Source organism: Phalangium opilio, unplaced genomic scaffold (genome assembly GCF_054372755.1).
Source record: "Phalangium opilio isolate 3A_F unplaced genomic scaffold, DU_Popi_V2 ptg000217l_1, whole genome shotgun sequence".
Lineage (NCBI taxonomy): Eukaryota > Metazoa > Arthropoda > Arachnida > Opiliones > Phalangiidae > Phalangium > Phalangium opilio.
The window spans coordinates 14,143,563-14,166,631 of record NW_028324218.1 but is presented as its reverse complement, the minus strand read 5'-3'; the positions used below and the strand labels follow the sequence as shown (position 1 = coordinate 14,166,631).

Here is a 23,069-nt window from a genome sequence, read left to right as displayed (position 1 = left end):
ATGCTGAATATTCCAGTAATTTAACTAAATTAACTCATCGGAATTTTTACCCTATTGTTTTAATTTTTCAAAATTTAATAGCTACGAAATCTAGATCGAGTAACATAACAGCAAGGCTCCGACGAGAATCGAACTCATGATCTCCTGTTTACTAGACAGGCGCTTTAACCACTAAGCCACGGAGCCCTTGGTTTGAAGCGATATGAATGCAGAATATTTCAGTAAATTAACTAAATTATCTCATCGGAACTTTTGCCCTATTATTTTAATTTTTCAAAATTATATAGCTACGAAATCTAGTTCAAGTAACATAACAGCAAGGCTCCGACGAGAATCGAACTCATGATCTCCAGTTTACTAGTCATGTGCTTTAACCACTAAGCCACGGAGCCCTTGCTTTGAAGCGACATGAATGCTGAATATTCCAGTAATTTAACTAAATTAACTCATCGGAATTTTTACCCTATTGTTTTAATTTTTCAAAATTTAATAGCTACGAAATCTAGATCAAGTAACATAACAGCAAGGCTCCGACGAGAATCGAACTCATGATCTCCTGTTTACAAGACAGGCGCTTTAACCACTAAGCCAGGGAGCCCCTGCATTGAAGCGATATGAATGCAGAATATTTCAGTAAATTAACTAAATTATCTCATCGGAACTTTTGCCCTATTATTTTAATTTATCAAAATTATATAGCTACGAAATCTACTTCAAGTAACATAACAGCGAGGCTCCGACGAGAATCGAACTCATGATCTCCTGTTTACTAGACAGGCGCTTTAACCACTAAGCCACGGAGCCCTTGCTTTGAAGCGATATGAATTCTGAATATTTCAGTAAATTAACTAAATTATCTCATCGGAACTTTTGCCCTATTATTTTAATTTATCAAAATTATATAGCAACGAAATCTAGTTGAAGGAACTTAACAGCGAGGCTCCGACGAGAATCGAACTCATGATCTCCTGTTTACTAGTAAGCGCTTTAACCACTAAGCCACGGAGCCCTTTCTTTGAAGCGACATGAATGCTGAATATTCCAGTAATTTAACTAAATAAACTCATCGGAATTTTTACCCTATTGTTTTATTTTTTCAAAATTTAATAGCTTCGAAATCTAGTTCAAGTAATATAACAGCAAGGCTCCGACGAGAATCGAACACAAGCTCTCCAGTTTACAAGACAGGATCTTTAACCACTAAACCACGGAGCCCTTGCTTTGAAGCGATATGAATTCTGAATATTTCAGTAAATTAACTAAATTATCTCATCGGAACTTTTGCCATATTATTTTAATTTATCAAAATTATATAGCTACGAAATCTAGTTCAAGTAACTTAACAGCGAGGCTCCGACGAGAATCGAACTCATGATCTCCTGTTTACTAGACAGGCGCTTTAACCACTAAGCCACGGAGCCCTTGCTTTGAAGCGACATGAATGCTGAATATTACAGTAATTTAACTAAATTAACTCATCGGAATTTTTACCCTATTCTTTTAATTTTTAAAATTTATTAGCTACGAAATCTAGATCAAGTAACATAACAGCAAGGCTCCGACGAGAATCGAACTCATGATCTCCTGTTTACAAGACAGGCGCTTTAACCATTAAGCCACGAAGCCCTGGCTTTGAAGCGATATGAATGCAGAATATTTCAGTAAATTAACTAAATTATCTCATCGGAACTTTTGCCCTATTATTTTAATTTATCAAAATTATATAGCTACGAAATGTAGTTCAAGTAACATAACAGCAAGGCTCCGACGAGAATCGAACTCATGATCTCCTGTTTACAAGACAGGCGCTTTAACCACTAAGCCACGGAGCCCTTGCTTTGAAGCGAAATGAATGCAGAATATTTCAGTAAATTAACTAAATTATCTCATCGGAACTTTTGCCCTATTATTTTAATTTTTCAAAATTATATAGCTACGAAATCTAGTTCAAGTAACATAACAGCGAGGCTCCGACGAGAATCGAACTCATGATCTCCTGTTTACTAGACATGTGCTTTAACCACTAAGCCACGGAGCCCTCTCTTTGAAGCGACATGAATGCTGAATATTCCAGTAATTTAACTAAATTCACTCATCGGAATTTTTACCCTATTGTTTTTATTTTTAAAATTTATTAGCTACGAAATCTAGATCAAGTAACATAACAGCAAGGCTCCGACGAGAATCGAACTCATGATCTCCTGTTTACAAGACAGGCGCTTTAACCACAAAGCCACGGAGCCCTTGCTTTGAAGCGATATGAATTCTGAATATTTCAGTAAATTAACTAAATTATCTCATCGGAACTTTTACACTATTGTTTGCATATATGCATATCTAAATCAACTATTATTTTTAATATTTAAAATTTAATAGCTACGAAATCTAGTTCAAGTAATATAATAGCGAGGCTCCGACGAGAATCGAACTCATGATCTCCTGTTTACAAGACAGGCGCTTTAACCACTAAGCCACGGAGCCCTGGCTTTGAAGCGATATGAATGCAGAATATTTCAGTAAATTAACTAAATTATCACATCGGAACTTTTACACTATTGTTTGCATATATGCATATCTAAATCAACTATTATTTTTAATTTTTCAAAATTAAATAGCTTCGAAATCTAGTTCAAGTAATATAACAGCGAGGCTCCGACGAGAATCGAACTCATGATCTCCTGTTTACAAGACAGGCGCTTTAACCACTAAGCCACGGAGCCCTTGCTTTGAAGCGACATGAATGCTGAATATTCCAGTAAATTAACTAAATTATCTCATCGGAACTTTTGCCCTCTTATTTTAATTTTTCAAAATTATATAGCTACGAAATCTAGTTCAAGTAACATAACAGCGAGGCTACGACGAGAATCGAACTCATGATCTCCGTTTTTACTAGACAGGCGCTTTAACCACTAAGCCACGGAGCCCTTGCTTTGAAGCGATATGAATTCTGAATATTTCAGTAAATTAACTAAATTATCTCATCGGAACTTTTGCCCTATTATTTTAATTTATCAAAATTATATAGCTACGAAATCTACTTCAAGTAACATAACAGCGAGGCTCCGACGAGAATCGAACTCATGATCTCCTGTTTACTAGACAGGCGCTTTAACCACTAAGCCACGGAGCCCTTGCTTTGAAGCGATATGAATGCAGAATATTTCAGTAAATTAACTAAATTATCTCATCGGAACTTTTGCCCTATTATTTTCATTTATCAAAATTATATAGCTACGAAATCTAGTTCAAGTAACTTAACAGCGAGGCTCCGACGAGAATCGAACTCATGATCTCCTGTTTACTAGACAGGCGCTTTAACCACTAAGCCACGGAGCCCTTGCTTTGAAGCGACATGAATGCTGAATATTCCAGTAATTTAACTAAATTAACTCATCGGAATTTTTACCCTATTCTTTTAATTTTAAAATTTATTAGCTACGACATCTAGATCAAGTAACATAACAGCAAGGCTCCGACGAGAATCGAACTCATGATCTCCTGTTTACAAGACAGGCGCTTTAACCACTAAGCCACGGAGCCCTGGCTTTGAAGCGATATGAATGCAGAATATTTCAGTAAATTAACTAAATTATCACATCGGAACTTTTACACTATTGTTTGCATATATGCATATCTAAATCAACTATTATTTTTAATTTTTCAAAATTAAATAGCTTCGAAATCTAGTTCAAGTAATATAATAGCGAGGCTCCGACGAGAATCGAACTCATGCTCTCCTGTTTACAAGACAGGCGCTTTAACCACTAAGCCACGGAGCCCTTGCTTTGAAGCGATATGAATTCTGAATATTTCAGTAAATTAACTAAATTATCTCATCGGAACTTTTGCCCTATTGTTTTAATTTTTCAAAATTATTTAGCTACGAAATCTAGTTCAAGTAACATAACAGCGAGGCTCCGACGAGAATCGAACTCATGATCTCCTGTTTACTAGACAGGCGCTTTAACCACTAAGCCACGGAGCCCTTGCTTTGAAGCGATATGAATTCTGAATATTTCAGTAAATTAACTAAATTATCTCATGGTAACTTTTACACTATTGTTTGCATATATGCATATCTAAATCAAATATTATTTTTAATTTTTCAAAACTTAATAGCTTCGAAATCTAGTTCAAGTAATATAACAGCAAGGCTCCGACGAGAATCGAACACAAGATCTCCAGTTTAAAAGACAGGATCTTTAACCACTAAACCACGGAGCCCTTGCTTTGAAGCGATATGAATGCAGAATATTTCAGTAAATTAACTAAATTATCTCATCGGAACTTTTGCCCTATTATTTTAATTTTTCAAAATTATATAGCTACGAAATCTAGTTCAAGTAACTTAACAGCGAGGCTCCGACGAGAATCGAACTCATGATCTCCTGTTTACTAGAAAGGCGCTTTAACCACTAAGCCACGGAGCCCTTGCTTTGAAGCGACATGAATGCTGAATATTCCAGTAATTTAACTAAATTAACTCATCGGAATTTTTACCCTATTGTTTTAATTTTTAAAATTTAATAGCTACGAAATCTAGATCAAGTAACATAACAGCAAGGCTCCGACGAGAATCGAACTCATGATCTCCTGTTTACTAGACAGGCGCTTTAACCACTAAGCCACGAAGCCCTTGCTTTGAAGCGATATGAATGCTGAATATTTCAGTAAATTAACTAAATTATCTCATGGTAACTGTTACACTATTGTTTGCATATATGCATGTCTAAATCAAATATTATTTTTAATTTTTCAAAATTTAATAGCTCCGAAATCTAGTTCAAGTAACATAACAGCGAGGCTCCGACGAGAATCGAACTCATGATCTCCTGTTTACAAGACAGGCGCTTTAACCACTAAGCCACGGAGCCCTGGCTTTGAAGCGATATGAATGCAGAATATTTCAGTAAATTAACTAAATTATATCATCAGAACTTTTGCCCTATTATTTTAATTTTTCAAAATTATATAGCTACGAAAACTAGATCAAGTAACATAACAGCGAGGCTCCGACGACAATCGAACTCATGATCTCCTGTTTACTAGACAAGCGCTTTAACCACTAAGCCACGGAGCCCTTGCTTTGAAGCGATATGAATTCTGAATATTTCAGTAAATTAAGTAAATTATCTCAACGGAACTTTTGCCCTAATATTTAAATTTTTCAAAATTATATAGCTACGAAATCTAGTTCAAGTAACATAACAGCAAGGCTCCGACGAGAATCGAACTCATGATCTCCTGATTACTAGACATGTGCTTTAACCACTAAACCACGGAGCCCTTGCTTTGAAGCGATATGAATCTAGAATATTTCAGTAAATTAACTAAATTATCTCATCGGAACTTTTGCCCTATTATTTTAATTTATCAAAATTATATAGCTACGAAATCTAGTTCAAGTAACTTAACAGCGAGGCTCTGACGAGAATCGAACTCATGATCTCCTGTTTACTAGACAGGCGCTTTAACCACTAAGCCACGGAGCCCTTGCTTTGAAGCGACATGAATGCTGAATATTCCAGTAATTTAACTAAATTAACTCATCGGAATTTTTACCCTATTGTTTTAATTTTTAAAATTTAATAGCTACGAAATCTAGATCAAGTAACATAACAGCAAGGCTCCGACGAGAATCGAACTCATGATCTCCTGTTTACTAGACAAGCTCTTTAACCACTAATCCACGGAGCCCTTGCTTTCAAGCGACATGAATGCTGAATATTCCAGTAAATTAACTAAATTAACTCATCAGAATTTTACCCTATTGTTTTATTTTTCAAAATTTAACAGCTACGAAATCTAGATCAAGTAACATAACAGCAAGGCTCCGACGAGAATCGAACTCATGATCTCCTGTTTACTAGACAGGCGCTTTAACCACTAAGCCACGGAGCCCTTGCTTTGAAGCGATATGAATGCTGAATATTTCAGTAAATTAACTAAATTATCTCATGGTAACTTTTACACAATTGTTTGCATATATGCATATCTAAATCAAATATTATTTTTAGTTTTTCAAAATTTAATAGCTTCGAAATCTAGTTCAAGTAGCATAACAGCAAGGCTCCGACGAGAATCGAACACATGACCTCCTGTTTACAAGACAGGATCTTTAACCACTAAACCACGGAGCCCTTGCTTTGTAGCGATATGAATGCAGAATATTTCAGTAAATTAACTAAATTATCTCATCGGAACTTTTGCCCTATTATTTTAATTTTTCAAAATTATATAGCTACGAAATCTAGTTCAAGTAACATAACAGCGAGGCTCCGACGAGAATCGAACTTATGATCTCCTGTTTACTAGACAGGTACTTTAACCACTAAGCCACGGAGCCCTTGCTTTGAAGCGACATGAATGCTGAATATTCCAGTAATTTAACTAAATTAGCTCATCGGAATTTTTACCCTATTGTTTTAATTTTTCAAAATTTAATAGCTACGAAATCTAGATCAAGTAACATAACCGCAAGGCTCCGACGACAATCGAACTCATGATCTCCTGTTTACTAGACAAGCGCTTTAACCACTAAGCCACGGAGCCCTTGCTTTGAAGCGATATGAATTCTGAATATTTCAGTAAATTAACTAAATTATCTCAACGGAACTTTTGCCCTATTATTTTAATTTTTCAAAATTATATAGCTACGAAATCTAGTTCAAGTAACATAACAGCGAGGCTCCGACGAAAATCGAACTCATGATCTCCTTTTTACTAGACATGTGCTTTAACCACAAAGCCATGAGCCCTTGCTTTGAAGCGATATGAATGCAGAATATTTCAGTAAATTAACTAAATTATCTCATCGGAACTTTTGCTCTATTATTTTAATTTTTCAAAATTATATAGCTACGAAATCTTGTTCAAGTAACATAACAGCGAGGCTCCGACGAAAATCGAACTCATGATCTCCTGTTTACTAGACAGGATCTTTAACCACTAAACCACGGAGCCCTAGCTTTGAAGCGATATGAATGCAGAATATTTCAGTAAATTAACTAAATTATCTCATCGGAACTTTTGCCCTATTATTTTAATTTATCAAAATTATATAGCTACGAAATCTAGTTCAAGTAACTTAACAGCGAGGCTCCGACGAGAATCGAACTCATGATCTCCTGTTTACTAGACAGGCGCTTTAACCACTAAGCCACGGAGCCCTTGCTTTGAAGCGACATGAATGCTGAATATTCCAGTAATTTAACTAAATTAACTCATTGGAATTTTTACCCTATTGTTTTAATTTTTAAAATTTAATAGCTACGAAATCTAGATCAAGTAACATAACAGCAAGGCTCCGACGAGAATCGAACTCATGATCTCCTGTTTACTAGACAGGCGCTTTAACCACTAAGCCACGGAGCCCTTGCCTTGAAGCGATATGAATGCTGAATATTTCAGTAAATTAACTAAATTATCTCATGGTAACTTTTACACTATTGTTTGCATATATGCATATCTAAATCAAATATTATTTTTAATTTTTCAAAATTTAATAGCTTCGAAATCTAGTTCAAGTAACATAACAGCAAGGCTCCGACGAGAATCGAACACATGATCTACTGTTTACAAGACAGGATCTTTAACCACTAAACCACGGAGCCCTTGCTTTGAAGCGATATGAATGCAGAATATTTCAGTAAATTAACTAAATTATCTCATCGGAACTTTTGCCCTATTATTTTAATTTTTCAAAATTATATAGCTACGAAATCTAGTTCAAGTAACATAACAGCGAGGCTCCGACGAGAATCGAACTCATGATCTCCTGTTTACTAGACATGTGCTTTAACCACTAAACCACGGAGCCCTTGCTTTGAAGCGATATGAATGCAGAATATTTCAGTAAATTAACTAAATTATCTCATCGGAACTTTTGCCCTATTATTTTAATTTATCAAAATTATATAGCTACGAAATCTAGTTCAAGTAACTTAACAGCGAGGCTCCGACGAGAATCGAACTCATGATCTCCTGTTTACTAGACAGGCGCTTTAACCACTAAGCCACGGAGCCCTTGCCTTGAAGCGATATGAATGCTGAATATTTCAGTAAATTAACTAAATTATCTCATGGTAACTTTTACACTATTGTTTGCATATATGCATATCTAAATCAAATATTATTTTTAATTTTTCAAAATTTAATAGCTTCGAAATCTAGTTCAAGTAACATAACAGCAAGGCTCCGACGAGAATCGAACACATGATCTACTGTTTACAAGACAGGATCTTTAACCACTAAACCACGGAGCCCTTGCTTTGAAGCGATATGAATGCAGAATATTTCAGTAAATTAACTAAATTATCTCATCGGAACTTTTGCCCTATTATTTTAATTTTTCAAAATTATATAGCTACGAAAACTAGATCAAGTAACATAACACCAAAGCTCCGACGAGAATCGAACTCATGATCTCCTGTTTACTAGAAAGGCGCTTTAACCACTAAGCCACGGAGCCCTTGCATTGAAGCGATATGAATGCAGAATATTTCATTAAATTAACTAAATTATCTCATCGGAACTTTTGCCCTATTATTTTAATTTTTCAAAATTATATAGCTACGAAAACTAGATCAAGTAACATAACACCAAAGCTCCGACGAGAATCGAACTCATGATCTCCTGCTTACTAGACAGGCGCTTTAACCACTAAGCCACGGAGCCCTTGCTTTGAAGCGACATGAATGCTGAATATTCCAGTAATTTAACTAAATTAACTCATCGAAATTTTACCCTATTGTTTCAATTTTTCAAAATTTAATAGCTACGAAATCTAGATCAAGTAACATAACAGCAAGGCTCCGACGAGAATCGAACTCATGATCTCCTGTTTACTAGAAAGGCGCTTTAACCACTAAGCCACGGAGCCCTTGCTTTGAAGCGATATGAATGCTGAATATTTCAGTAAATTAACTAAATTATCTCATGGTACCTTTTACACTATTGTTTGCATATATGCATATCTAAATCAAATATTATTTTTAATTTTTCAAAATTTAATAGCTACGAAATCTAGTTCAAGTAATATAACAGCGAGGCTCCGACGAGAATCGAACTCATGATCTCCAGTTTACTAGACAGCCGCTTTAACCACTAAGCCACGGAGCCCTTGCTTTGAAGCGATATGAATTCTGAATATTTCAGTAAATTAACTTAATTATCTCATCGGAACTTTTACACTATTGTTTGCATATATGCATATCCAAATCAACTATTATTTTTAATTTTTAAAATTTATTAGCTACGAACTCTAGTTCAAGTAATATAACAGCGAGGCTCCGACGAGAATCGAACTCATGATCTCCTGTGTACAAGACAGGCGCTTTAACCACTAAGCCACGGAGCCCTGGCTTTGAAGCGATATGAATGCAGAATATTTCAGTAAATTAACTAAATTATCTCATCGGAACTTTTGCCCTATTATTTTAATTTTTCAAAATTATATAGCTACGAAATCTAGTTCAAGTAACATAACAGCGAGGCTCCGACGAGAATCGAACTCACGATCTCCTGTTTACTAGACATGTGCTTTAACCACTAAGCCACGGACCCCTTGCTTTGAAGCGATATGAATGCAGAATATTTCAGTAAATTAACTAAATTATCTCATCGGAACTTTTGCCCTATTATTTTAATTTTTCAAAATTATATAGCTACGAAATCTAGTTCAAGTAACAAAACAGCGAGGCTCCGACGAGAATCGAACTCATGATCTCCTGTTTACTAGACATGTGCTTTAACCACTAAGCCACGAAGCCCTTGCTTTGAAGCGACATGAATGCTGAATATTCCAGTAATTTAACTAAATTAACTCATCGGAATTTTTACCCTATTGTTTTAATTTTTCAATATTTAATAGCTACGAAATCTAGATGATAGTAACATAACAGCAAGGCTCCGACGAGAATCGAACTCATGATCTCCTATTTACTAGACAGGCGCTTTAACCACAAAGCCAAGGAGCCCTTGCTTTGAAGCGATAAGAATTCTGAATATTTCAGTAAATTAACTTAATTATCTCATCGGAACTTTTACACTATTGTTTGCATATATGCATATCTAAATCAAATATTATTTTTAATTTTTCAAAATTTAATAGCTACGAAATCTAGTTCAAGTAATATAACAGCGAGGCTCCGACGAGAATCGAACTCATGATCTCCAGTTTACTAGACAGCCGCTTTAACCACTAAGCCACGGAGCCCTTGCTTTGAAGCGATATGAATTCTGAATATTTCAGTAAATTAACTTAATTATCTCATCGGAACTTTTACACTATTGTTTGCATATATGCATATCCAAATCAACTATTATTTTTAATTTTTAAAATTTATTAGCTACGAACTCTAGTTCAAGTAATATAACAGCGAGGCTCCGACGAGAATCGAACTCATGATCTCCTGTGTACAAGACAGGCGCTTTAACCACTAAGCCACGGAGCCCTGGCTTTGAAGCGATATGAATGCAGAATATTTCAGTAAATTAACTAAATTATCTCATCGGAACTTTTGCCCTATTATTTTAATTTTTCAAAATTATATAGCTACGAAATCTAGTTCAAGTAACATAACAGCGAGGCTCCGACGAGAATCGAACTCACGATCTCCTGTTTACTAGACATGTGCTTTAACCACTAAGCCACGGACCCCTTGCTTTGAAGCGATATGAATGCAGAATATTTCAGTAAATTAACTAAATTATCTCATCGGAACTTTTGCCCTATTATTTTAATTTTTCAAAATTATATAGCTACGAAATCTAGTTCAAGTAACAAAACAGCGAGGCTCCGACGAGAATCGAACTCATGATCTCCTGTTTACTAGACATGTGCTTTAACCACTAAGCCACGAAGCCCTTGCTTTGAAGCGACATGAATGCTGAATATTCCAGTAATTTAACTAAATTAACTCATCGGAATTTTTACCCTATTGTTTTAATTTTTCAATATTTAATAGCTACGAAATCTAGATGATAGTAACATAACAGCAAGGCTCCGACGAGAATCGAACTCATGATCTCCTATTTACTAGACAGGCGCTTTAACCACAAAGCCAAGGAGCCCTTGCTTTGAAGCGATAAGAATTCTGAATATTTCAGTAAATTAACTAAATTATCTCATCGAAACTTTTGCCCTATTATTTTTACCTCTCCGAGTGACGTATGTCACGGAGAGGTTCTGTAACGATCGTGTGTGTCTGTGTGTGTGTGCGTTTGCATTACTATACTTATGAGGACCGCGACGAGAAAACACACCAATCCTGTGGGGACCATAGTCACTTATGGGGACGCACACCCCGGTCCCCATTAAACCCAAAAAAAACATATGCTCAAATTAATTATTTTTTGATTTTAATTGCTTAAAATTAGTTTTTAAGGTGGTCCCCACAAAGGCGGTAAATTACACATTGCCGATTTTGTGTCACACACGGACTGATAATAGCGCCCCCTTATCGGTCCTTGCAAGAACTAGAAAGCACACACTACTACTTCCGGTATGAGTGAAGGCCCCATAAAAGCGGTATTTTAACAATGATCATAAAAATTAAACACTAACGCACCGTTTTCTTTATTTTGAGAAGATAAGCACATGATTACTTGCTATCTTAACTAGCTCTTGTATAAAACGACTATGGAAAGGCACTTGTGTTGCCAGTATTACTGTATTTATAAAAATTTAAGAACTTTTAATTTCAAATGATGCTAATAGTATGAATGAAATTATAAGGTGTAGTCAATTTTTATGTAGGCCTCTAAGATAAGACAGCAATATATATATATATATATATATATATATTACTAATTTCCATTACGTCGGAATATACCAAAACTGAGAGGTTCTTAAAGTCCATAGCGGAGCTAAGAAATCAATATCTGAATACTTAATGGGTAACTTGAAGTGTACTATACAATGCCTTATTTTTAATATATTTAAAAGTTTAGTTAATAAGAAAACGTTGGGAATAGGGTCCCCATAGCGAATGTAGTAATTCAAATTTAAACACAAAATTTGAATATTTCGAATTTCAATTTAACAGAAAGACATCAAAAAACGGAGATATTTCTACTTCGTTATGCGATATCTAATTAAATCGCATTATATTCACCAAAAGAAAAAAACATGAAAAACCATTGGCTCAAAAGTCCCCGTAAAGGACTAAAAAATCCAAAATTAGACACAAAATGGTGTAAATTATAAATTTAATTTATAAAGGTTTTTTAAAAAATTTTAGATACGACAACTTACGAAGTTTACTATTATTCATCTATATGAAAAATAATAATACAACGTTAAGAAAAGGGTCCCCATAGCGGATGTAGTAATTCAAATTTAAACACAAAATGTGATTTATTACAAATTTCAATTTAACAGAAAGATATCAAAACCACGAAGATATTTCTACTTCGTTTTGCGATATCTAATTAAATCGCATTATTTTAACCAAAAGTAAAAAACATGAAAAACCGTTGGCTCAAAGGTCCCCGTAAAAGACTTAAAAATCCAAAATTAGACACAAAATGGTGTAAATTTTAAATTTCAAGTAAAAGGTTTTTTTGAATAATTTTGGACACGACAACTTCGAAGTTAAATTTTATTCATACATATGAAAGATAATAAAAAATTGTTGGGAATGGGGTCCCCAAAGCGGATGTAGTAATTCAAATTTAAACACAAAATGTTATTTATTACAAATTTCAATTTAACAGAAAGAAGGTTGTCGTGTCTAAAACTATTTAAAAAAAACCTTTATAAATGAAATTATTATTTAAACCATTTTGTGTCTAATTTTTGATTTTTAAATCCTTTACGGGGACCTTTGAGCCAACGGTTTTTCATGTTTTTTGCTTTTGGTGAAAGTAATGCGATTTAATTAGATATCGCATAACGAAGTAGAAATATCTTCATGTTTTTGACGTCCTTCTGTTAAATTGAAATTTGTAATAAATCACATTTTGTGTTTAAATTTGAATTACTACATCCGCTATGGGGACTCTTTTCTTAACGTTGTATTATTATTTTTCATATAAATGAATAATAGTAAACTTCGTAAGTTGTCGTATCTAAAATTATTTAAAAAAACCTTTATAAATGAAATTTATAATTTACACCATTTTGTGTCTTATTTGGATTTTTAAGTCCTTTACCTTTGAGCCAACGGTTTTTCATGTTTTTTACTTTTGGTGAAAATAATACGATTTAATCAGATATCGTATATCGAAGTAGAAATATCTTCGTGTTTTTGATGTCTTTCTGTTAAATTGAAATTTGTAATAAATAACATTTTGTATTTTAATTTGAATTACTACATCCGCTATGGGGACCCTTTTCTTAACGTTGAAGTATTTTTTTTTTTCATATAAATGAATAATAGTAAACTTCGTAAGTTGTCGTGTATAAAATTATTTAAAAAAAACCTTTCACTTGAAATTTATAATTTACACCATTTTGTGTCTAATTTTGGATTTTTAAAGCCTTTACGGGGACTTTTGAGCCAATGGTTTTTCATGTTTTTTTTCTTTTGATGAATATAATGCGATTTAATTAGATATCGCATAACGAAGTAGAAATATCTCAGTTTTTTATGTCTTTCTGTTAAATTGAAATTCGAAATACCTATTCAATTTTTTTGTTTAAATTTGAATTACTACATTCGCTATGGGGACCCTATTCCCAACGTTTTTTTATTAACTAAACTTTTAAATATATTAAAAATAAGGCATTGTATAGTACACTTCAAGTTACCCATTAAGTATTCAGATATTGATTTCTTAGCTCCGCTATGGACTTTAAGAACCTCTCAGTTTTGGTATATTCCGACGTAATGGAAATAAGTAATATATATATATATATATAATATCTGAATACTTAATGGGTAACTTGAAGTGTACTATACAATGCCTTATTTTTAATATATTTAAAAGTTTAGTTAATAAAAAAACGTTGTAAAAGGTTTTTTTTTGAATAATTTTGGACACGACAACTTCGAAGTTAAATTTTATTCATACATGTGAAGGATAATAAAAAATTGTTGGGAATGGGGTCCCCAAAGCGGATGTAGTAATTCAAATTTAAACACAATATGTGATTTATTACAAATTTCAATTTAAGAGAAAGATATCAGAACCACGAAGATATTTCTACTTCGTTATGCGATATCTAATTAAATCGCATTATTTTAACCAAAAGTAAAAAACATGAAAAATCGCATTATTTTAACCAAAAGTAAAAAACATGAAAAACCGTTGGCTCAAAGGTCCCCGTAAAAGACTTAAAAATCCAAAATTAGACACAAAATGGTGTAAATTTTAAATTTCAAGTAAAAGGTTTTTTTTGAATAATTGTGGACACGACAACTTCGAAGTTAAATTTTATTCATACATATGAAAGATAATAAAAAATTGTTGTGAATGGGGTCCCCAAAGCGGATGTAGTAATTCAAATTTAAACACAAAATGTTATTTATTACAAATTTCAATTTAACAGAAGGACGTCAAAAACATGAAGATATTTCTACTTCGTTATGCGATATCTTGAAACTTCGCATTATTTTCACCTAAAGTAAAAAACAAGAAAACCCGTTGGATCAAACGTCCCCGTTAAAGATTTAATAATACAAAATTAGACAGAAAATGGTGTGAATTATAAATTTCAGTTACAAAGGTTTTTTAAATAATTTCAGACACGACAACCTTCGAAGTTTACTATTATTCATCCATATGAAAAATAATAAAAAAAAACGTCGGTAAAAGGATCCTCATAGCAGAAGTGGTTAGTGAAATTTAAACACTAACTGGAAATTATTACGAATCGGTAATCTAGCTTAATTACCCGCCATCGGTAATCTAGCTTAATTACCCGCCATCGGTAATCTAGCTTAATTACCCGCCATCGGTAATCTAGCTTAATTACCCGCCATCGGTAATCTAGCTTAATTACCCGCCATCGGTAATCTAGCTTAATTACCCGCCATCGGTAATCTAGCTTAATTACCCGCCATCGGTAATCTAGCTTAATTACCCGCCATCGGTAATCTAGCTTAATTACCCGCCATCGGTAATCTAGCTTAATTACCCGCCATCGGTAATCTAGCTTAATTACCCGCCATCGGTAATCTAGCTTAACTTCCTTTAATCGGTAATCTAGCTTAACTTCCTTTAATCGGTAATCTAGTTTAATAATAATAATAATAATAATAATAATAATAATAGGCTTTTATTTAGGATTTACCTTTAATAATTTTCTTATTTACAAAAGTGTCCTGCTTTTAAGTTAAGATTTTAAAATTAAAAAGAGAAAAGCTCTAATTTTTCTGCTATTACTCAAGACTAGTAAGATTGTTCAAATAATTGTTTATCTTATCTATAACTAGTTTATAAGATTGTTTTTGTTTGATGTCCATTGGGAGTCTATTCCCGAGCTCTATACCCCTATGCTTCAAGCTTTTAATTCTATATCTGGAGAAGTTTTCCGTATAGAAGTTATTTGTTGTGCCACGAGTTTTTACGTTATTATTTGTTGTTTGAAACCATCCTTGAATAAAGTCAGGGTAATAACTAATTTTTATTCTGTACATGAATTTCAGCACTTCTAGGTGGTATTTATGTTGCAGAGATGTAAAATTAGCTTTAGCGTTGGCAGCTGTAAGTGAGTAAAATTTTTGCGCTTTAGCTATCATCTTGATACACTCTTCATGTTTAGCAGTTCCCCTGCTATGTTCACAAAGCATTCGTTAAGCATGTTTGCTACAGTTTCTGGATTTTTGTTTTTATTGGCCTTGTATTCCATCTCCATTATAGGTTTGGCATGCTTTTGCTTGAGGTATGGCTTAATGGTTTTCCAAATATTGGTCGTTTCATTACTGCCGATTCCAATATTAATTTTGAAGTATCTTGTCTTCTCTTTATGGATAAGAGCGTTGACCAAGTTGAATTGAGCTGTTTCCTGTACATATTTTGGTACTTTTCCTTATGAGCATGGTTTACTTTTCTTGTCTTTGTCTTGAATTTGTCTCTCGTGTGAATTTGATGTTTTATATTTGAGGTTAGCCACGGGGCGCTTTTAGTAGATACATATTTTTCTCTTAGCAGAGCATGCTTGTCCAGGCGGTCAATTATTTCATTTTGTAACATCTGTAGGCCCCTTTCTGGGCTGTCAATGGATTCCTTAGCCTTGTTTAATTTTGTATGGAGTTCTTGAACGAATTTCGAGGTAATTTTCTTATGCAGTTTTATACTCATTTTCTTCCTTATGATCCATGTTAGGTCATGGTCAGATGCTCCACATGCCTTTACTATGACCTCTGTGATTCGTTCCGGGTGATTTACATAAATATGATCAATCAAACTTGTTGACTTGTTGAGTTTAGGGTAATTCTGATCGGGGATGTTATCATTTGTATGAAATTCCCCAGTGTCTTGAGAGGTTGTCTTACCTTTGCCGATAGCGTGGTGGCTTTGAGGTTACAGTTCGTGTTCCTATGATCAGAATTTCGTTGTTTGTCTTAAACAGTAAGAAATCAATGCTACTCCTTAGTTAAGTTACTTTAATGCCATAGACTTGTGCAGAGCTGTATTCTTAAAGAAAATAAATTAGATTTCAACCGAGGTTATCGACTCGCGAACAGACAGCGCTTGGATTCAAGCTTACTTAACTTTCTACAGAGTATTTCATCCATAAAACTTTAAATAGAATTACTCCAATTGTTTTCAACCACTAAATGCTAAAAAATGCGAGTTTCGAACGTGTTGTCAATTTCTAATAAAACAGGGCATCATTGAAAAAATCGTAAATCGAGGTATTTTTGAAAAATTAAAACTAAATATACTTAACATAAAGGTTTCTGAACGAAAAGTAGAAAAGGACCTATAATAAAGATCTTATGTTCATTTAAAAACGTTTTGAATCCTAAGGAATTTATAATTTTTGGAATATACGTTCCAGAATTTGGCTTTTTTTTATAAAAAATCCCATGATATTTCAATGGGAAGTTTCGAGTTTTTTTTCCAAAAAGGCTGATTAATTTTATGTTAATGAAAACCACCCTTAGCAAATTGATTTTTTATAAAATAAACTATTAGATGGATCTCTTCGAAATTTTAACCACATATTGTGAGTCCGGTTTGTTGTTCTATAGATTTATTTAAAAACAGTAAAAATAATACGAAAAAGGCTAAAACCAATCAAAAAACACCTCATTAATCATTAAAGGCTGTATGAAGTCTTATGTAAGAGAGGTATCACTCTCCAAGCATTTTAAAAAAGTTTCAGATAATTTAATGACAATCAAAAACTGCATAAAGCCAATGCTACGGTACTTAGCAATTATAGACCGATATCAAAATGGGCGTCAAAGGGGCCGCAGTCCTCAGTAGACTGATTGAGAGATAGATCCGGTGAGAAAGGGTGTACTACGTCAGCGCAAACGGGTACGCTCTGCCTGCTCACCCCCCCCCCCCCCTTTGCAATCGGTCTGCGGAAGATATTTTTAAAACGTCGCACTAAGGTCGAGAGAAACATAAACGAGCTACAGCCTCAACTCAGAAGGTCGGGACGGGGGGGGCGGAAGGGCTATAAACTCGTCTCGTTTGCTCACCGTAACGCGCGCCAGAGAAAAAATGAATTGTGGAAGTTAAAATTGGGATTTTTTCTCATCCAAAGAGAAATATCATTCCAGCCTGAATCTGTTTTCACTCCCACATTAATATTTTGAATTTTTTTACAGCTAAAAATGTCCAAATTAGGCAACTCACAGCATTTTTCTGGATATTATATAATATAGCTTAATGGATTGAGAGGAAAAAATTCGGTTCGATATTCTAATCAAGAATTAAATCTTTCCAGAACAATTTTTTAAAAGAAAGGTTTTTTATGCATATCCACAATAAAATAGGTTCTAGCACGTAGTAAAAGTATTTGAATATTTTCTATTTATACTGAATTCGAAATCGTTATGTTAATCTCTATGGAGCTTAACATTACATAATAGTTTGCGAGTTAGACGTTTTTGTTGTAAAATTTCGAATCATAGCAAATGTTTGAACTCCCCAATTAAAACCAAATTTCTCGCATTGATAAAACTGAAATTCAAATTGTAATACATGCAATAGTTTCCATTTTCTGGGCCTTTGTGAGTTTAAAAAACTGTGGCCTATGATTGTCTATATGTGAAGTTTTTTAAGCACTGCGAAGAAAAACTCGTTTTTGTATAATATACTCCATTTCAATTTTTTTTAGTCTAATACACTCTAAAGAATGACAAAGGTTAGAAGGATATATTTACGAATGGCATCGTCAACTAAACTTAGAATAGGGTTTTTAATAACTTCCTCTTTTATCAAAATATTTTCAATGCTTATTTTTTACTGCAAAGTGTTCCAATGGTTTTTCATTTTTTTTATTTCTGCACTTAAAAATAATCATTAATTTTATAAAAACCTGTTTAGTTGATATTGAGAGTAAATTCTATTTTGTGTTTCATTTGACTTATTACATCTATAATACTTTTGTACCAACAATTTTTCACTTTCTTTGCTTTAAAGGATAATTTGAAGAATTTATGATTCATCTTGAGTTTAACTGTGAAATTTTCATACCCGAGATGGCGATTTTTCGTCTTTTTTCTTTTAATGAATATTAAAAAACTTCCTCAACCAAACGCACGAAAAATGATTACAATTTTTGATGTAAACCTGTTTAAATAAAATGTTAATAAAATCCAGTATTGTGTCTAATTTTGACTATTTACACCTGTTATATGGACCCTTCTTCCAATGGATTTTTATGTTTTTGCTTTAGATAAAAACTGGATAGTTTCCGAAGGTATCGTATAACACATTAAAAGAGCCTCGAATATTTGATATCCACCTGTCCTGTTTCATTGAAATGCATAATACATCTCATTTTTGATCAATTTTGAACTCTTATATCCTCTATGGGGAGCCTTTTTCAAGCGGTATTTCATTATGTTTCTAGTTAGTAGTCTTTGTAAGTAAATAAAATCAATTTTCGATATATCCCTGTTGAATTGTAATTTTAATATCACCCATTTTACACTATTTTTCAGGTGAATAGTAAACTTCGTAAGGTGTCGTATCTAAACTTTTTAATATATACTTTTTTAATTGAAATTTAAAATTTACACCATTTTGTGTCTAATTTTGGATTTTCACACCCTTTGTGGGGACCCTTGACCCAACGGTTTTTCATGTTTTTTATTTTAGGTGGAAATAATACCATTCCTTAAGGTTTCGTACATATAACGCAGTAGCAAGAGCTTTGTATTTTTGATATCTACCTGTTTAATTTAAATTTGTGATAAATAAAATTTGAATTTAAAATTGACTTACTACATCCGCTGTGGGGACCCTTTTTCCAACGGTTCTTTGTTATTTTCCTTGTGGATGAATAATAGTAAACTTCGTAAGGTATGATGTCTAAAAGTTTTGATATATACCTTTTTAATTGAATATTATAATTAACACCATTTTGTGTCTAATATTGAATTTTAAGCCCTTTACTGGGACCTTTGACCCAACGGTTTTTCATGTTTTTTGCTTTAGGTGAAAGTAATGGGATTTTTTGAGATATCGTATAACGAAGTTGAAATAGCTTCGTATTTTTTATATCTTCCCGTTTAATTGATATTTGTGATAAATAAAATTTTCTGTTTAAATTTGACTTACTACGTCCGCTATTAGGACCTTTTTTAACGCTTTTTCATTATTTTTCTTTGGTTGAATAATAGTAAACTTGGTTAGGTGTCGTAACTAAGATTTTTGATATATAATGTACTATATATAAGGGCTGTGCGAGTCTTGATTTTTTGGTTTCGAGTCGAGCCTCCCGCTTCTCTTTTTTCGGTTTTCGAGCTTCGAGCCGAGTCTCGAGTTTCTTATCCAGCATCGAGCCTTTAGCTGCATGTTGAAAATCTGGTTTCGGGCTTTTATCGCGCCTTAAATTTCTATGGCGAGCCTTAACGACTTTCAATTTTAGCTCTTAATTTTCAATGCTACTGTTTTATACATTTAATTACTTTTCATAGGAAAGAACACTATTAAGTCTTAAATATAACAGATGTACTTTTTTTCACTATAAATACACTTGAATCCGTTTATCACTTTTGTAATTCCCTATAAACAGAGAAAAAAACCACATGAAAATTGTTAATGAATTTTCCCATATTAGATGTAAAAGTGACAAATTAAACATAAAATAGGATTTATTAATAATAATAATAATTTTAGAATACCTCAAAAAAGCGAGCGGTTTTACGTGTAATAGGAGATAGCTCGTGAAATTTTCGACGAAAAAATGTATAACCGTTATAACAAGGGTCCTCATAACGCGTATAAACAGTCAAAATTAAACACAAAAAGGGATTAATTCTCAATTTGAAAAATATAGGTATATATCAAAAATTTTAGCCTATTTTAAGTACACCATTGGGCATCTATTTAGTTTATCTAAATCATATGAAAACCCTTGGAACAACGATCAGCATAACGGACATAAACAGTTAGAGACGAGATGGGACATTTCTGGATTTCAAGTAAATAAGATATTGAAAATACAAGGCTATATTAAATGTTTTATACCTTTGAAACAAAAGTTCAAATTTCTGTGCATAGCATTATGAAAACACTAAAAACCGTTGATTCTGGAGGTAAAAATCAAAGTTAAAAACAGATCCAGATTTATTCTAGATTTCAATTAAACATTATATCTAAATTATGATTCTAATTTACTGCATGATTCAGAATCTTAAGAAATTATCTACTTTCATCCAAATTCTAAAATAGATTTCATATGGAATTATTTTAAATTTCAATTTAATATGTTTATATATTAAATACGAGGCTATTTTCAGTGCGTTGTACCTTAGGAGATTTAATAATTTTCAATTTTCAACAAAAAAAAAATAAAAATCATGAAGAAAGAGGTCCCAAAATTGAATGTAAAACCTCAACACCAAAAACATTTTCGATTGATTTTTAAGTCTAATGAATTTTAAAGATAGAAGAAATACCTGGCTTGATTAAGTGTGATATTCATCTAAAGCAAGACCACGAAAACCTGTAGGAAAAAAGGTCCCCACATCAAATGTAAAAACTAAAATAAAACACAAAGTAAGATTTATTCTCAATTTAGAAAAACAGATGTATATCTGGATTACGATTCTTACGTAGTGCATTACTTGATAACTTAAGAAATTATCTAGATTAATAGAAACTTAAAAAACATGAAAAACTTTGGAACTAGGGTTGCCACTGCGGATTTATAAAGCCAAAATTGAATTTTCTATTTATTTCAAAGAAAATTGTACCTATCAAAAATGATAGGTAAATTTTAGTGCGTTGTACGACACCTTAATAAGAAATATAATGAAAAACCGTTAGAAAAGAGGTCCTAATACCGGATGAAGAAAGTCAAAATGAAACAAAAAATTGTATGTATTGTAAATTTTAATTAAATAGGTAGATACCAAAAATTCAACGTACTTGCGATACCCTAAACCTTACGAAGCTCACGTATTTTAATCGAAAAAAATTATGGGAAAACGTTAGAACGAGGGGCCACATAGCGGATGTAAAAATTGAAAATTACATACAATATGGGATGAATTATACATTTCAATTATAAAGGTATATATCAAAAACTCGAGTCTATAGATAATTCTTTTAAATAGAACTTATTGTTTAGGTTTAAGTTGAACCTGGTCCTTGGTCACCCTCAAAACATCCCTCATTTTTATAATGGGCACCATAGTGTCAGCATATTGTCCAATTCTGAGATTGCCTATACCTTTGATGGCTCGTTTGACGTGCGTTTGTAAGTTTCGATAGAAATGTATCCCTTAACATCTTCGGGTGGGACTACACTCTTAATTTGAAGCGGTTCCTCGGAATCCACATAAGCAATGAAGTTCCTCATCAATAGTAATATTGTCAATTTTTCTTTCCCAATTTTGCATAATTTCGATCATTGACTCCAGAAAGTAATGTTTGTTGAGTAATTTCATCAGAGAGCTCAACATCTCCATATGGAATTTTAAGAATTTTCATCAAACGCAACAGAACTTCCAAAGTCATTAAGAAAAAGGGTCCCAAATTGAATTTAAAAACTCACACCAAAAACATATTGGATTGATTTTTAAGTCTAATTAATTAGGAAGATGCGAAAAAAATTCGTATTTTTTATGTATATGTATTATTATGTATAATTTTCATCTAAAGCAAAGACCACAAAAAGCTCAAGGAAGTGAAGTCCCCATATCAAACGTAAAAATTCCAATAAAACACAAAATGAGATATGTTCTCTATTACAAATAAATGAATCTCTGATTACGATTATAATTTATAATTATTTAATACGTTTATAATTATTTAATACGTTAAGAAATTATCAAGACTCATCGAAACTAAAAAACATGAAAAACCAGGTATATATCAAAAGTATGAGGTTTAATTTTGTGCGTTATGCGATACCTTAGGAATATGACTAATTTGAATCAAAAACAAAGGTTATTGAAAACCGTTCCCGAACATAAATTTGGGGCTGTTAAAAAGGTGTAAACTATAGCTGTTTTTAGAATAGTTGGCTGAACCTTCTCTGAACCTAGACTACATTTGACTGCAGTTGATAAAGAGCTGCACTACAGCTGCTAGTTCAGCTTAACTGACTTAAATCTATCTGCAAAAGTTTTAAGTAGCCATATAGCTGCAGGTATTAAAATACTGTAAATTGAATGTTTCTTTGGACCATTTTCAAGTTATCTCTGTTAGATGGTTGGAAAAGCTTTGCAAATAAGTCAAATTGATGATACTACAACATGACTAAAATCAAACTGTAATGGTAGTCCATGCGATATGCCTTAATATAGATGCACTCAAGCTTAGTAGGAAGGAGTTTGCAAATCTCATTGACTGGAATATAACATCAAATACATCTGTAAGCAGCCCTTAAAATAAGATGCTGTATCTTAAAAACAGACTTTATGAAGCTGTGCTAAATTTCTGCACGTAATATCTGCAAGCCAATTAAAATGATCGGTATAGGG

At 33.0% G+C, this 23,069-nt stretch overlaps 1 long non-coding RNA gene and 24 other non-coding genes across 25 annotated transcripts; 1 reads left to right on the top strand and 24 right to left on the bottom strand.

Annotated features, from left to right (window-relative positions):
• Nucleotides 1-113: 113 nt before the first annotated feature.
• On the bottom strand, nt 114-186 carry TRNAT-AGU (transfer RNA threonine (anticodon AGU)). Its single transcript has one exon. It is a non-coding gene; the product is annotated as a tRNA-Thr (tRNA).
• A 339-nt stretch (nt 187-525) lies between these two features.
• TRNAT-UGU (transfer RNA threonine (anticodon UGU)) lies at nt 526-598 on the bottom strand. The gene has a single exon. It is a non-coding gene; the product is annotated as a tRNA-Thr (tRNA).
• A 133-nt stretch (nt 599-731) lies between these two features.
• On the bottom strand, nt 732-804 carry TRNAT-AGU (transfer RNA threonine (anticodon AGU)). The gene has a single exon. It is a non-coding gene; the product is annotated as a tRNA-Thr (tRNA).
• A 544-nt stretch (nt 805-1,348) lies between these two features.
• On the bottom strand, nt 1,349-1,421 carry TRNAT-AGU (transfer RNA threonine (anticodon AGU)). The gene has a single exon. It is a non-coding gene; the product is annotated as a tRNA-Thr (tRNA).
• A 132-nt stretch (nt 1,422-1,553) lies between these two features.
• Nucleotides 1,554-1,626, bottom strand: TRNAT-UGU (transfer RNA threonine (anticodon UGU)). Its single transcript has one exon. It is a non-coding gene; the product is annotated as a tRNA-Thr (tRNA).
• A 133-nt stretch (nt 1,627-1,759) lies between these two features.
• Nucleotides 1,760-1,832, bottom strand: TRNAT-UGU (transfer RNA threonine (anticodon UGU)). Its single transcript has one exon. It is a non-coding gene; the product is annotated as a tRNA-Thr (tRNA).
• A 338-nt stretch (nt 1,833-2,170) lies between these two features.
• TRNAT-UGU (transfer RNA threonine (anticodon UGU)) lies at nt 2,171-2,243 on the bottom strand. The gene has a single exon. It is a non-coding gene; the product is annotated as a tRNA-Thr (tRNA).
• Nucleotides 2,244-2,408: 165 nt separating this feature from the next.
• TRNAT-UGU (transfer RNA threonine (anticodon UGU)) lies at nt 2,409-2,481 on the bottom strand. The gene has a single exon. It is a non-coding gene; the product is annotated as a tRNA-Thr (tRNA).
• Nucleotides 2,482-2,647: 166 nt separating this feature from the next.
• TRNAT-UGU (transfer RNA threonine (anticodon UGU)) lies at nt 2,648-2,720 on the bottom strand. Its single transcript has one exon. It is a non-coding gene; the product is annotated as a tRNA-Thr (tRNA).
• Nucleotides 2,721-3,060: 340 nt separating this feature from the next.
• Nucleotides 3,061-3,133, bottom strand: TRNAT-AGU (transfer RNA threonine (anticodon AGU)). The gene has a single exon. It is a non-coding gene; the product is annotated as a tRNA-Thr (tRNA).
• Nucleotides 3,134-3,266: 133 nt separating this feature from the next.
• On the bottom strand, nt 3,267-3,339 carry TRNAT-AGU (transfer RNA threonine (anticodon AGU)). Its single transcript has one exon. It is a non-coding gene; the product is annotated as a tRNA-Thr (tRNA).
• Nucleotides 3,340-3,470: 131 nt separating this feature from the next.
• On the bottom strand, nt 3,471-3,543 carry TRNAT-UGU (transfer RNA threonine (anticodon UGU)). Its single transcript has one exon. It is a non-coding gene; the product is annotated as a tRNA-Thr (tRNA).
• A 166-nt stretch (nt 3,544-3,709) lies between these two features.
• TRNAT-UGU (transfer RNA threonine (anticodon UGU)) lies at nt 3,710-3,782 on the bottom strand. Its single transcript has one exon. It is a non-coding gene; the product is annotated as a tRNA-Thr (tRNA).
• Nucleotides 3,783-3,915: 133 nt separating this feature from the next.
• Nucleotides 3,916-3,988, bottom strand: TRNAT-AGU (transfer RNA threonine (anticodon AGU)). The gene has a single exon. It is a non-coding gene; the product is annotated as a tRNA-Thr (tRNA).
• A 577-nt stretch (nt 3,989-4,565) lies between these two features.
• On the bottom strand, nt 4,566-4,638 carry TRNAT-AGU (transfer RNA threonine (anticodon AGU)). The gene has a single exon. It is a non-coding gene; the product is annotated as a tRNA-Thr (tRNA).
• A 166-nt stretch (nt 4,639-4,804) lies between these two features.
• Nucleotides 4,805-4,877, bottom strand: TRNAT-UGU (transfer RNA threonine (anticodon UGU)). Its single transcript has one exon. It is a non-coding gene; the product is annotated as a tRNA-Thr (tRNA).
• Nucleotides 4,878-5,422: 545 nt separating this feature from the next.
• On the bottom strand, nt 5,423-5,495 carry TRNAT-AGU (transfer RNA threonine (anticodon AGU)). The gene has a single exon. It is a non-coding gene; the product is annotated as a tRNA-Thr (tRNA).
• A 336-nt stretch (nt 5,496-5,831) lies between these two features.
• TRNAT-AGU (transfer RNA threonine (anticodon AGU)) lies at nt 5,832-5,904 on the bottom strand. The gene has a single exon. It is a non-coding gene; the product is annotated as a tRNA-Thr (tRNA).
• A 1,195-nt stretch (nt 5,905-7,099) lies between these two features.
• TRNAT-AGU (transfer RNA threonine (anticodon AGU)) lies at nt 7,100-7,172 on the bottom strand. Its single transcript has one exon. It is a non-coding gene; the product is annotated as a tRNA-Thr (tRNA).
• A 132-nt stretch (nt 7,173-7,304) lies between these two features.
• TRNAT-AGU (transfer RNA threonine (anticodon AGU)) lies at nt 7,305-7,377 on the bottom strand. Its single transcript has one exon. It is a non-coding gene; the product is annotated as a tRNA-Thr (tRNA).
• A 578-nt stretch (nt 7,378-7,955) lies between these two features.
• On the bottom strand, nt 7,956-8,028 carry TRNAT-AGU (transfer RNA threonine (anticodon AGU)). The gene has a single exon. It is a non-coding gene; the product is annotated as a tRNA-Thr (tRNA).
• Nucleotides 8,029-8,606: 578 nt separating this feature from the next.
• Nucleotides 8,607-8,679, bottom strand: TRNAT-AGU (transfer RNA threonine (anticodon AGU)). The gene has a single exon. It is a non-coding gene; the product is annotated as a tRNA-Thr (tRNA).
• Nucleotides 8,680-9,288: 609 nt separating this feature from the next.
• Nucleotides 9,289-9,361, bottom strand: TRNAT-UGU (transfer RNA threonine (anticodon UGU)). Its single transcript has one exon. It is a non-coding gene; the product is annotated as a tRNA-Thr (tRNA).
• Nucleotides 9,362-10,384: 1,023 nt separating this feature from the next.
• TRNAT-UGU (transfer RNA threonine (anticodon UGU)) lies at nt 10,385-10,457 on the bottom strand. The gene has a single exon. It is a non-coding gene; the product is annotated as a tRNA-Thr (tRNA).
• Nucleotides 10,458-21,403: 10,946 nt separating this feature from the next.
• LOC149616736 (uncharacterized) lies at nt 21,404-22,346 on the top strand. The gene is made up of 3 exons (XR_016375817.1): nt 21,404-21,654; nt 21,713-21,841; nt 22,005-22,346. It is a non-coding gene; the product is annotated as an uncharacterized LOC149616736 (long non-coding RNA).
• The last annotated feature ends 723 nt before the right edge of the window (nt 22,347-23,069 follow it).